The 13,065-nt window shown below is 45.1% G+C and overlaps 1 protein-coding gene across 2 annotated transcripts in view; it reads right to left on the bottom strand.

Moving 5' to 3' along the window:
• The window catches only part of ACAD10 (acyl-CoA dehydrogenase family member 10), a 122,223-nt gene that overhangs the window by 1,390 nt on the left and 107,768 nt on the right, over positions 1-13,065 (bottom strand). The window lies entirely within an intron of this gene.

Below are 13,065 nucleotides of genomic sequence, written 5' to 3'. Positions count from 1 at the left end.
ACTGGTGGTAGCGCTCACCTGGTCTTCTCCGAATAAGCAGTTTTCCAGATGTCCCAAACAATCGAAAAGGGGATTCATCAGAGAAAATGACTTTACCCCAGTCCTCAGCAGTCCACTCCCTGTACCTCTTGCAGAATATCAGTCTGTCCATGATGTTTTTCCTGGAGAGAAGTGGCTTCTTTGCTGCCCTCCTTGAGACCAGGCCTTGCTCCAAGAGTCTCCGCCTCACAGTGCGTGCAGATGCACTCACACCTGCCTGCTGCCATTCCTGAGCAAGCTCTGCACTGTTGGTAGCCCGATCACGCAGCTGAAACACTTTTAAGAGACGGTCCTGGCGCTTGCTGGTCTTTCTTGGGCGCCTTGGAGCCTTTTTGGCAACAAGGGAACCTCTCTCCTTGAAGTTCTTGATGATGCGATAGATTGTTGACTGAGGTGCAATCTTTCTAGCTGCGATACTCTTCCCTGTTAGGCCATTTTTGTGCAGTGCAATGATGACTGCACGTGTTTCTTTAGAGATAACCATGGTTAACAGAAGAGAAACAATGATGCCAAGCACCAGCCTCCTTTTAAAGTGTCCAGTGATGTCATTCTTACTTAATCATGACAGATTGATCTCCAGCCCTGTCCTCATCAACACCCACACCTGTGTTAATGGAGCAATCACTGAAACGATGTTAGCTGGTCCTTTTAAGGCAGGGCTGCAATGATGTTGAAATGTGTTTTGGGGGATAAAGTTCATTTTCTAGGCAAATATTGACTTTGAACCTAATACCACTGAGTATGGTGGAAGATGATGCCGACAGGGTGCCAAATGGAAATGATATATGCAGCAACACGTGAAAATAGATAAAAACACCTTTATTAAAATGTGAATGGGTGTACACTTAGAATGAATAAAAAGGCATCCCAAATAAATGCGTAGTGTTGAATTATAATAAACTTCAACATGGGGTTAAATAAATACCCATATAAAACAGGCTCAATGCTATACAGGTAAAAAATGACTATACACTTCTTAAAGCCCCCAGAAAATTGTGCATACAAAGTGCAATAACACCAAATTGTGCAATAAAAAATGCGATAATAAACAATAAAAATGATAATGACCAAAAAATATATATATACAGTGTACAAATAATGACCACTGCTGTGCATACAAAGTGCAATAAAACAAGATTGTGCAATGAAAGATGAATGATGAATAAATAATGTGCAGTGCACAATTAAAAGGATGACACTACTGTGGTGCCACACAGTGTGAAAAAAGGAAAAGAAATGGGAGCTGGGAGTGAACAAGGAGATACCTAATGAGCCAGTAATTGGTGCCTGGGAATGCCTGAGAACGCGCCCCGACGCGCGTTTCGGAATGGATCTTCCTTCGTACCCCTGACGAAGGAAGATCCATTCCAAAACGCGCGTCGGGGCGCGTTCTCAGGCATTCCCAGGCACCAATTACTGGCTCATTAGGTATCTCCTTGTTCACTCCCAGCTCCCATTTCTTTTCCTTTTTTCACACTGTGTGGCACCACAGTAGTGTCATCCTTTTAATTGTGCACTGCACATTATTTATTCATCATTCATTGCACAATCTTGTTTTATTGCACTTTGTATGCACAGCAGTGGTCATTATTTGTACACTGTATATATATATTTTTTTGGTCATTTATTATCATTTTTATTGTTTATTATCGCATTCTTTATTGCACAATTTGGTGTTATTGCACTTTGTATGCACAATTTTCTGGGGGCTTTAAGAAGTGTATAGTCATTTTTTACCTGTATAGCATTGAGCCTGTTTTATATGGGTATTTATTTAACCCCATGTTGAAGTTTATTATAATTCAACACTACGCATTTATTTGGGATGCTTTTTTATTCATTCTAAGTGTACACCCATTCACATTTTAATAAAGGTGTTTTTATCTATTTTCACGTGTTGCTGCATATATCATTTCCATTTGGCACCCTGTCGGCATCATCTTCCACCATACTCAGTGTTATTAGGTTCTTCTACCGGATGGTCTGCCATCCATATTTTTAGAGGGGTTGTGGATTTTTATTATTATTTAATTATCAAGTATCAGAATATTACCCTCATTGTTCTAAATATTGACTTTGCAAGTAATTGCTGTTAAGCTGATCACTCTTTATAACATTCTGGAGTATATGCAAATTGCCATTAGAAAAAATGAAGCAGTAGACTTTGTAAAAATTAATATATTTGTGTCATTCTCAAAACTTTTGGCCATGACTGTACTGAAATTTGGTGCCCGTCATTGGCAGAAATCTGCCCTGTAAACCCGAGTTCATACATAATAGAGGACTTGAATTACCGTATATTACAAAGACAGCTCATCTAAAAATGAAGATAAATTCTTGCTAGAATTTGTTATGTCTATAGTTATGTACTGATGGTACGACATGACATGTGGCCTTCAATATTAAGTAATGTTTTCATTCATTTGCTATTTGATGTTTTGATGTATGTTCCATCTATTACTTTAAAATGTGAGATTGGCCCCGATAATATCTGTACATAGGTTGCTCTAATTTATAGATTGGATATATGATATATAATAGGGTCTCTCATTGGTATTGGTGTATATTTTCCCTAGGCGCTTATGCCCGAAATATATCTAAAATAATATCGATTCAGAGTACCATGGTTTACCCGCTGAATGCCCTGCTTTGTATATTGCCCTCTGTGCTAGCGGCGATGTCCACAAGGACCAGTACGCATGCGCGTCATGCTCCGGGGTGCAGCACGGCTTCCGGTGTCTGTAAGTGGCGTCTTGCTATGGCGTCAGCGACGCCTTAGCTCTGGCTGCTAGACGTCTGCGCCGCTTGGCATCCTCGGTCTTCATGACTGCGGATGCGTCATATCCGGTCCACGCCCCTCACCTTCCGGTCCGACTCCCTTTTTAAAGCTCCCGGTTTTAGCACACACACGCCCCCTGACAAAGGACGAGCATCCGAAACGCGCGTCGGGGGAGACAAGCAGACCCCTGGGAACTTTACCGCGCCACTCACTCGAAGTAATATCTGGATAACTACTGGGCATTTTGTTGCGATATATAATACATGATTGGTACTGACTTTTTGATGAATCACTAGCAAACGTGACCCGGGCCAGTCGTGTATGGCTCATATGATTTGCACAGGGCAGCAATTTTTTCTTAACCCTTTGTGGTGACATAGCAGTGTTGATCTTGCCGTGTTGGGACTCAAGGATTTTCACGAGTTCACCCTGTCATTTTGCCAATTAATATTTATTTGGGTCTTGGGGATCTTAACGTTTTCTCCCATTATTGACGCAGGTTTGTCCTCTTTATGCACTTTTTGGCACTGGTATTGTCTTTCCCTGCATAATTGTTTAATAAAGATACACAATTTTAATATTCGGATCTGTGGTCGTTTTTTAGTGGATTTTTCCACCACCCCTTGACCAAGCTGGCAGACAGTTGCGAGCCACAATTCATGGGACTGCGAGCCACATGTGGCTCCCGAGCTACAGTTTGGGGACCCCTGGTCTATACAATCTTTTTTTTTTTTTTTATAATCGCTGCAACATAGCTAATAAAATAATACCTAATACATCATCAGAGATATATTTGGGTTTTTGGTTATACAAATCTTTGTCAACAGTGGGTTAAGGATCCTCAGAAGGAAGCGCTCTGAAATATTTTCCTAATTAATCAGCTCAAGTATCATGCATCATGCCACCGCTCAGCCATGAATCCCGATGTAGCAGAGTTGGAGCACATCGAGCGACATATGAATTGTGGCGGGAAAAGTGAGGAATATGATGTTTTATTATTTTTTAATTTTACATTAATAGTTGAAAGAGGGTTGGGAGTGTTTCTTTCAAATAAAGGAGTCTGTTTTTATTTCACTTAAAAGGACTTTACTCTGTTTTTATTACTTTTGATTACAGGGTTAGTAATAGGGGAGTCATATAGACTCCTCTCCAATACTAACCTGTGGGCCTGATGACATTAAAAAGCTGACATCAACCCCATGAATATTACCCCACTTGCCATCGCACTAGGACAAATAAAATGTTCCTGTGCTGAGATAATCTTATAAATGTACCCCTGCTGTGTACTGTGTAATGGCTGTATCTTTTTGTGAGATAAAACATTTCCCTGCCTGATTTTAAACAATGTTTTACTACAGAGGAAGAATCATCTGCGATCCCGTGTTGTAATGTCTGTATAGTCTCCCCCGCCCCCCCGCTCAGGAGCTGTGGTATGATCAGACCATGTTCCTGTACGGTCAGACACAGCCATTACACAGTACACAGCAGGGGCACATTTATAAGATTATCTCAGCACAGGAACATTTTATCTAAACACATCCAATTGTGGAAGTTATTATAATTCCAAGATATATTGATTAAAATTAAACTTTTACTTGTGGGAAAACCCCTTTAAAGTTTGACTTGTTTGGAAAAACTCATTCAAACTTCCAAGCTCAAGAGCGAGATAATTAGAGGATTTTTTGCAATTCACCTGTAAAAAGTTGTCTTACAAAGTTCATTCAGGGACACAGAAGACCAGGTTATAAGCTCGTGCCAAAAGGAAGCAGACACCAGAAAGATCTACGGTATTTCTATTTCTGTGGGCTATACTCCAGCAGACACTAATCAGTTTGTGCACATACAGTATGGGCACTAGGAGAAGCCAATAAACGGTAAATAATAAACCGAGAACACAAAGGGTTGATAGGTCAGAATCATGAAGATGTTAAGCCCATCCAGGGCAAACCAGTAGCTGCCCAAAAATATAAGGGGGAGCTGCGACCCCAATAAACACAGCAAGAAAAGGATTTTACAGGTGAGAAACAGAAAAAAAAATCCAAACAACATTTTCTTGCTCTTGCCACTGGGGTACAATTAGGGATTAGAACACGGAACATAGCACAGATTCTGGGAGGACCTTGTGTCTCCCTTTGCCATTAATGAGCCTTCAGCAGGTTCATCTACGAAAACCTGGTCATGACTTTTACTTTGCAATGCAAATTGGCATCATTATTCATTGAACAATAGTTTAATAGTTTTGGGCGTCATCTAAAAAGATAAATAAGTACGGTAAGATAAAAAGGGAGTTTTTGATAAAGATCTCAAAGAAGTCAAAAGCAGGGCTCTAGTCTGTGAAGGCTTTCAGCTTAGGCTACTTTCACACATCCGTTTCTTGCCGTCAGGCGCGATCTGGCGTTGCGCCAGATCCGTCAAATGTTATGTAAAACCGGATGTGATGGATCCGGTTTTCTGCCGGATCAGTCTTGCTCAACCGCCAAAAACCGGATCCGGGTCATCCGTTTTTCGACGGATTACGACGGATCCGGTTTTTAAAAACGCCCCTTGGGGGCTTCCAAACGGTATTGGCTACTGAAAACCTATATATACTGTGTTCCTACAGCCCATCTTTGACAGGTTGTAGAGGAGACAGTGCAGGTTGGAGAGAAGAGCAAGTGACTGGCGAAGATGGATGTTGTGATAGGAAACATTTTGAAGCATTTGGTGGATTTTACAGCGGAGGCGAATCGTTTGAGGGTGATTGTTCTGGAGAAGGAGAGAGCTAGACAGCAGCTCATCATGCATCAGCGACGTTGACGCCGTTTGTGGATCCACCCCATCACAGCCAAGAGAATGACGCGTGGGGTGTATTCTACACTCTGCATGGACCTTAGACGAAACCCAGAGAAATTTTTTGTATATGTTCGGATGAAAGAAGATCGGACACCTATTGCCGCTTCTCCATTTCACCGACAGAGCGTCTGATGGTGACTCTAAGGTAAGCCACATTTATTGGATCTGCTCGCTTCAGAGCACACTTTCACTGGAATCTTGTTGGTGGTAGTTTGTATCTCCAAGTGTTATAGCTGAGTTGTGGTATGCAATGCTGTGATTATGAACTAATTTTTCTTTTTTTAATTCCACACAGATTCCTTTCAACTGGAGAATCCCTTTCGTCACTCCATTTCCAGTACAGACTTGGGATTTCCACCATATCTGGAATTGTGAGGTACACATGCCGTGCACTGTGGGACTCTTTAGTTGATGAGTTTTTACCAGAGCCCAGAACAGAGAGGTGGATGGAAATTGCTGACAAGTTTCTACAGATATGTCAGTTTCCCAACTGCTTGGGCGCTGTGGACGGGAAACATATCCGCATTGTAAAGCCAGCAGGAACGGGATCGGAATATTTCAATTACAAGAAATATTTTTCCATTGTCCTCATGGCCATCGCTGACGCGGAATACAAATTTATTGCTGTTGATATTGGGGCCTATGGCCGCTTCAATGGCTCTGAAGTTTTCAAACTGTCTGCCATGGGCCGTAGACTGTATGGAAACACCTTCCAGTTCCCACCCCCTAGACCGCTGCTGCAAACATCTGGTCCACCTATGCCATTTGTCTGTGTAGGGGATGAAGCCTTCCAGCTGTCAGAACACCTTTTGAAACCGTACTGTAGCAGAGGATTGACAAGAACAAAACGCATTTTCAATTACCGCCTCACAAGAGCAAGAAGAATGGTGGAGTGCGCCTTTGGTATTCTGACAGCCAAATGGCGGGTCTTATTGACTGCAATCAACCTCAAGACTGAAACTGTGGACGAGGTGATCAAAGCGTGCGTGGTACTCCACAATTTTGTTATGTGCAAGGAACCCATTTCCATTTAGGACACCTCTGAAGAAACCACCTTGCAAGATTACCAGAACATTACCAATAGAAGTTCTGTGACGGTCTCACTGATGAGGGACAATTTTGCACAATACTTTGTCACCTCAAGGAAGAATACACTGGCAGGATGACAGAGTTTGATACCTTTCTGCCCTTAAAGGGAAGGTGCCATCCAAAAAATTTTTTTTCAGCAATTGCAAAAAATGTAAAGAATTAATGTTTACATGTTCTTAAAATATATTATCATTTGTTTTTAATTTTGAAAAATGTGAAAAATAATTTTAAAAAGTTTGGCAATTCCACTTAACACTAGGGGGAGTTGCTACTGAAATTTGGCACAAAAACCTAGTGTACAACTAGCTCACATTACTGCCCTGCACTAATTATGGGTGGAATCTGCTGACATGGGTGTGGTGTCACTCCTCTCCTCCCCTTCTGGGTGTTTGCTAAGGGAAAAGAGGATGACATCTACCGTGTTTCCCCGAAAGTAAGACCCTGTCTTACATTAATTTTACCCCAAAAAGTCCCACCCTGTCTTACTTTCGGGGGAGGTCTTACATTAGCCGAAAAAAATGACAATTTCTTTTTAACCAATAAATTAACATTTATTAACATGCTGTTATACCCCATAACAGTGCCGTATCCCACTGCACACAGCCCCACACCCCATAACAGTGCCGTATCCCACTGCACACAGCCCCACACCCCATAACAGTGCCGTATCCCACTGCACACAGCCCCACACCCCATAACAGTGCCGTATCCCACTGCACACAGCCCCACACCCCATAACAGTGCCGTATCCCACTGCACACAGCCCCACACCCCATAACAGTGCCGTATCCCACTGCACACAGCCCCATACCCTATACAGTACATGTTTCCCTACTTGGTTTTTAAATGCTGGACGTTTTCCTCTGCGGTGCGGCTGTGGGTGCGGAAGGCCTGTGCTGCAGGGAACGCTGTGCCAATCAGCAGGGAAACAGCGGTGACGTGGGGCTGGGGCGGCCAATTACAGCCCGAGCTGCTGGACCAATCAGTGCTCGAGCCGGGGGCCGGCGGTGACGTGGGGAACAGGGGCGGCCAATGAGCTGTTGAGCTGGGCGGATTGCGGGGTTAACACGGCGAGTTAACCCCATGAGCGCTGGACCCGTCCAGCTGCACCTGAGGACACCTCTGGAGCCTGGGGACCCAATGGGGGACAGCGGCGGCCCAAAGGTAAGGGCCTTACATTTCACAGCGGCCCCCAACCCTGCCTTACATTCGGGGGAGGCCTTACATTGAAGGACCCCCCCGTAACCCCCACCCTGTCTTACTTTCGGGGGGGTCCTACTTTCGGGGAAACACGGTAGGAACACAGTGAGCAGCCATTTTGATGGGGCCTGCAAAGTTACTGACTGTCTTTGCACGTAAAGACTGGATCAGAACAGGCCATCAATCAGAAGAAATGTTTCCTGGATTTCTGTGGAGCAGACAAGAAGACGGTACATCCATGTGTATAAAACACAGCGCTCTATGTACAATCCCTGGCACTGAATAGGGTGCCCCCCATAGACCAGCACACTGCTCTCCTGAAATACTCTGTGCTGCTGTCGCCCTGCTCCTTCCACCATACATTAGGCCCCTGTCGCCTCGCTTTCACACATCGCCAGGACAGGATCTGAGGAGAGGAATGGGGTCTTCGGTCACCGAGGATGGCAGGCAGCAAGGATTCTGGGAGCAGGGTGACAGCAGCACAGAGTATTTCAGGAGAGCAGTGTGCTGGTCTATGGGGGGCACAGAGGGAGATATATGGGGGAGGAGCAGGGTGACAGCACCACAGAAATCCAGGAAACATTTCTGCTGATTGATGGCCTGTTCTGATCCAGACTTTGCATGCAAAGACCTCATTCCCCTCCTCAGATCCTGTCCTGGCGATGTGTGAAAACGAGGCGACAGGCGCAGTCCGGGGTGACGCTGGGAAGCAGGCTGGGGGGAAATGTAGCCATACAGTAACGATAAAAATGAGACCCCTCTCTTCAGCTGCTTCACCAGCCCTCCCCTGACTGCACCTATTACCCCTGACCCGTATGCAGGTGCTCAGCCAGAACCACCCTAGAATGGGTCCCCTTTTAGCAGATAATGCTGCCATAGGGTTCTCACATAATACCGCCATATACTTCACACATAATGCCGCCATTTTAGATCATACACAATACCACCATGTAGATCACACATAAAACCAGCAGGGTGACAGCAGTACAGAGTATTTCAGGAGAGCAGTATCACACGGGATAGGATTAGATATACGGTTCAGCAGACAGTATCACACAGGATAGGCTTAGATACACAGCTCAGCAGTCAGTATCACACAGGATAGGATTAGATACACAGCTCAGCAGACAGTATCACACGGGATAGAATTAGAGACACGGCTCAGCAGACAATCATACTGGATAGGCTTAGATACATGGCTCAGCAGTCAGTATCACACAGGATAGGATTAGATACACGGCTCAGCAGTCAGTATCACACAGGATAGGATTAGATACACGGCTCAGTAGGCAGTATCACACAGGATAGGATTAGATACACGGTTCAGCACACAGTATCACACAGGAGAGGATTAGATACAGGGCTCAGCAGTCAGTATCACACAGGAGAGGTTTAGATGTCCAGCAGATTGCCAAGTGTTTTGAAACAGCAGGGAGCAGCTCCTCCTATGTTTTGCAAGAGCAGGGGCAGCAGCTGGCCGTGTGTTTTGGAAAGAGCAGCTTGGTGTCCAGGAGCTCGTCCTGGTTCCTCTCCTACAGCTGGTATGTGCAGAGTGAACATCAAAGCCCTGTTATGCTGGAACAGTACAGCATCCATGGCTTGCAATAGAGTGTAAATAAAGCTAAAAGAAAAGCACTGGGTTCTAATAAGATGGCGCCTGGCCACACCTACAGCTGTGAATTGAGCTGCCCACAGAGGCGTGCCCAGTTCACTCCTGATGCAGCTGCAATGAAAGAGATAGGATCGGCAGCCGACTATTGTCTCTTATGCCCAGGGACTGCCGTAAATGAGCATGGAAAGTGTTGTTCAGTAGCCAGAGAGATAAGATGGCAGCCCCCAGTGGCTGGATTACTACAGAAAAAAAAAAATCCATACACACCACTGAGTCAAGCTTAGGGGACAATATCTTTTTATACTATTTTCTTTTTTACATTAAATTATGAAAAAAACACGGCACCTTCCCTTTAACCAAAGTCGTGTACCTTCTGTACCAACAGTATACCTTTGCCAACCAAAGTTGCTTATCTTGTTGTGGTTTAACAATTTTTACCTTTTGGCCACAGTTGTGTACCTGGTTGTGTTTTCGGCAAAGTATTTCACCTTTTAACAAAAGTTGTGTACATTGTTAGGTAATCCCCAAAAAGCTACACAACTTTGGCTAAAAGGTGAAATATTTTGCCTAAAACACAACCAGGGACACAACTGTGGCCAAAAGGAAAAATTTATTTACCTTTTACCCAAAGTTATGTACCTGGTTTAGTACAACCAATAGTTTTTACCTTTTCTCTACCCAGTATTTTACCTTTTGTTTAAACATATTTCGCCGCAGAAATAAATGACAGACAACATTTGTAATCCAAAACTCAAACTTTTATTGAGCCATTTTTTTAAATCAACTTTGTGTAAATTTTTAATAAAGCTTGAAAACAAGAAAAGTTGCAATTTTTATTTTACACACACATTCATAAATTTGTGTAGTGTGGGGTGGAAATACTGCTGGAGGGGCTGCGGGACACTTCGACGCTGGGAGTGTGGAGAGAGGACTGGGATCGTGGTGGGGAAGGAAGATTTAGAGGTGAAGGTGTGGAAAAAGCAAGAGAATGGGTGGACATGTGAGAGGCAGAACAGGTGGTGGAGTGGAGGGTTGCGCAGGGACTGGAGAAGCAGATGATGTGGTTGTGAAGTGGTACGGGGAAGGAGTTTGGTATAGGGAAGGAGTTTGGTACGGGGCAGGTTGCTGGAAGTGGGGAGATGGCTGGTACTGGGGAGGTTGCTGGTATGGAATAGGAGGGGGAGGAGGGACAGTGGTTGGAAGGGGTGCAGGTGGAACTACTGGGGTGGGTGGAGGTTGGGAGGTAACCTGCAGTAGAGCAGCGTGGCACGAATGCATTACATGCATCTGCTGGCTAGGAGAGAGCGTTTCCATGCACTCCACAACAGACCTGAAAATGGCGTGGTTTGGCGAAGATCTTGCTTCTGAATGCATGGTTTGCAAAAGTGTCTTCAACTCCAGAGTGGCGGAGTTGATCTGCTGAAAGCCTGCGGAGATTTCCTCTGACAAGACTTTTAGACAGTTCTGGAAAGATGCATTCAGATGCAAGAACTCTGGCGCATAGCTCTTTTCCTGACCCCCCCTGCTGCTGCCACCCAGTACCCACAGGTGTACTAGAGGTGGCAGCGGCAGAAGGGTGGGGTAAAGGGAAAGCGATCTCCTCACCAGTGGATTCATGTAATGTAGGAGGCCACGATGCTCCTGCGCTGGTGGATGGGAGAGATGGATCTAATGTGAGGGATGGCTGTGAAGGTGCAGATGTGCCGGGGTGGTCGAAGTGTCCCTCGGTGGCGGTCTCCTCACGGATCGCCTCAGAAGGGTCCAACCGTGCAGGCTCCCGAGTGCTGGTCACCGTGCTGTAGAATAAAGAGAAAAAAATACAATTAATATACATGGCATCGCCCTGGCTGAAAAATTTTTTTAGACATGTAAACATTTTTTTACGTGGGGTGTGTAATATTTACCTTCTGGTGACCATTGTTTCCCGGAGGAACGACAGGGCTCGTGCGTACTTGTACTTGCTCCTGCGTCCTCCAGATCCACTCGGGCCCGCATCTCTTTGCTGAACTCCTTTTTGAAACGATCCCTCACAGACCGCCACCGCTTCACAATTCTCTCCCTTGAAACGAGAAAGCACAAAGTGGTTAGTATACAACATCAGTGTTTCACAAACTCCAGTCATCGTGGTCCCCACGGGTCATGTTTTCAGGATTTCCATAGTGTTGCTCAAAAGGAAATCCTGAAAACATGACCACGAGGCCTGGAGTTCGGGAAACATTGCTTTACATCAAGCAACCGGAACTGTATATACTTACAATCTTGAATTTGGGTCCGAGCATCGAGGTCCTCCCAACGGTCCACGAGGAGCGAACAGATTACAACGGGTTACAGTAAGATCAGCATGGCGGCGGTCCCCCATATTCCATAGCGGCTCCCTTTCTCTGACCAGATCGATGAGGAGGTCCACGTCAATCCCCCCCTCCTGTGAAGCCTGTTAAAGAAAAAGATAAAAAAATAAAATTAGCCTCCACGCTTAACAAATGTAAAAAAAAGGGAAAAAAAAAACCTAACAAAAATATTATACTTACACGATGGTGACTGCCGCGTCGCTGATGCCAACGACCCTGGGAGGCACTGCGAGGACCTCTTCGCCGAGCACCAGATTGGGAAGACTAGAAAAGAAAAAAAAATAAGTTATGTGCTTGGGTGTAGGCATATCTGTTTGCTGTGTGATGTCTGCACTAAATTGTTTTCTATGTGTTGTGTGTAGTGTGATGTTGTGTTTCTCCTATTGATGCAGGAAACTTACCAATTACGAGCCCACTCCAGGTATCTGTCCACCCCTTCGTTCTTCTTCTGGGACATCCTCTTCAGCTTGTAATTCCTGTTTTGAAAAAAAAAGTCAATGAATAGACATATTCCAGAGATGATGGATTTTGGAAATAAAAACTTACCGTTAAACGCAGACAATGGGAGGGAGGGCTTCCAGAAGAAGATGTGGTGTTGTGCTGCTGGGCAGACTCCGTTCTTGTTGCTGCTGCTGGTGCTGCTGCTTCTATAGGGCGGCTTCTGCTGGTGAATAAAGAGAAACAAAGGGCCAATGAATATATTGATATTCCATGGCCCTAGTTTTGAGGAATGGGGGATGTAATAATTACCGTCTGTCTTCTGCTGGTGGACTCACCTCCGCCTGTTCAGCAAGGTCCCTTGGCTCCATTTGGGGTGGTGCTGGTGGTGCAGTACTCTCCTGCCTTCTCCTGCGGCTGGCTCCTCTCTTGGGTGGCATATTGGCTGTGGCTGAGGGTCCCACTGTCATGGTTTTATATGTTTGCTGTGGGCAGGGCTACTGAGCATGCTCAGACCAAAAAAAACGGATCCGGCCTTGGCCGGATCCAGCGCATTGCGGCGCTCATAGACTTTCTTTGTGTGAAAAAGCCGGAAGCGCTGGATCCGGCAGTTCCGGCTTTTTCGCCGGAGACAAAAAACGTTACAGTTGCCGTTTTTTCCAGACGCCGGATTGAGACAGATTGCCGGATCCGGTCAAAACCGGCACAACCGCATAGCCATCCAGCGC

Source organism: Dendrobates tinctorius, unplaced genomic scaffold (assembly GCF_039654945.1).
Source record: "Dendrobates tinctorius isolate UK_male_01 unplaced genomic scaffold, ASM3965494v1 ptg000003l, whole genome shotgun sequence".
Lineage (NCBI taxonomy): Eukaryota > Metazoa > Chordata > Amphibia > Anura > Dendrobatidae > Dendrobates > Dendrobates tinctorius.
This window is presented reverse-complemented; position numbering and strand designations above follow the sequence as displayed.